Below are 817 nucleotides of genomic sequence, written 5' to 3'. Positions count from 1 at the left end.
CTGTTGTGTGGCTTGCCAATCTATTATTTACATTTGAACTTTTTTTTACAGTACAAGCCCACCACCAACAGCAGTTGTAAGGCTCATCTGGAATAACTGAAAGGCTGGATACCTTTTGTAGGCCAAATACCCTCCTTCTACTGCTTCTGCCAACTGGAAGCACAGAAAACTAGAATTTCATTTTATTTTGTTTAAAAAAATTAGATTTCTTGTAACATCCACTAGGAATGCTAACAGTTCATCTTGCAGTGGGAGAGATTCGGACTGAGTAGAGGCATTTAGGAACTTGTGGGCTATTCCATAATTCCATGCACTGTATCTGAGTCCTGCAAGTGCCCCAACTCTGCTTGCTGAAAACTGGAAGTTATTTATTTTTTAATGACCCTTCAAAGTTATGAACTCATCAGCTAGCAAAAGAAGTAACAAGAGTGATTCTTGCTGCTATTATCACTAAAAATCAAGACTTGGAGATCCCTTTTACTTCTAACTAAACTTGAAACAGGTTCAGTAAAAAAAAAAAATTCTAATCGTCAAACTGATGAATTATTATTTATAAATCACGTTTGATGAGATGATCACTATCGTGAGACAGTGATGTAACTTTTAAGTTAAGAAAACTTTTACTTTGTAGATAATATAAAATAAAAACTAAAAAAAAATTAAAAATAAAAAAAGTTTTAAAAACTGACCTACGTATTGTTTGTGTTTTGCTTTACCAGTATCTCTCTTTAATGTCTTCTCCAGCTTCAGACCTATGGAACTCCGTCAGGTGTATGTGACTTGCAGGGCCACTGCAGATACAAGTCGAAGGGTTCAG

Source organism: Meleagris gallopavo, chromosome 17 (assembly GCF_000146605.3).
Source record: "Meleagris gallopavo isolate NT-WF06-2002-E0010 breed Aviagen turkey brand Nicholas breeding stock chromosome 17, Turkey_5.1, whole genome shotgun sequence".
Lineage (NCBI taxonomy): Eukaryota > Metazoa > Chordata > Aves > Galliformes > Phasianidae > Meleagris > Meleagris gallopavo.
Note: the sequence above shows the minus strand (reverse complement) of the source record.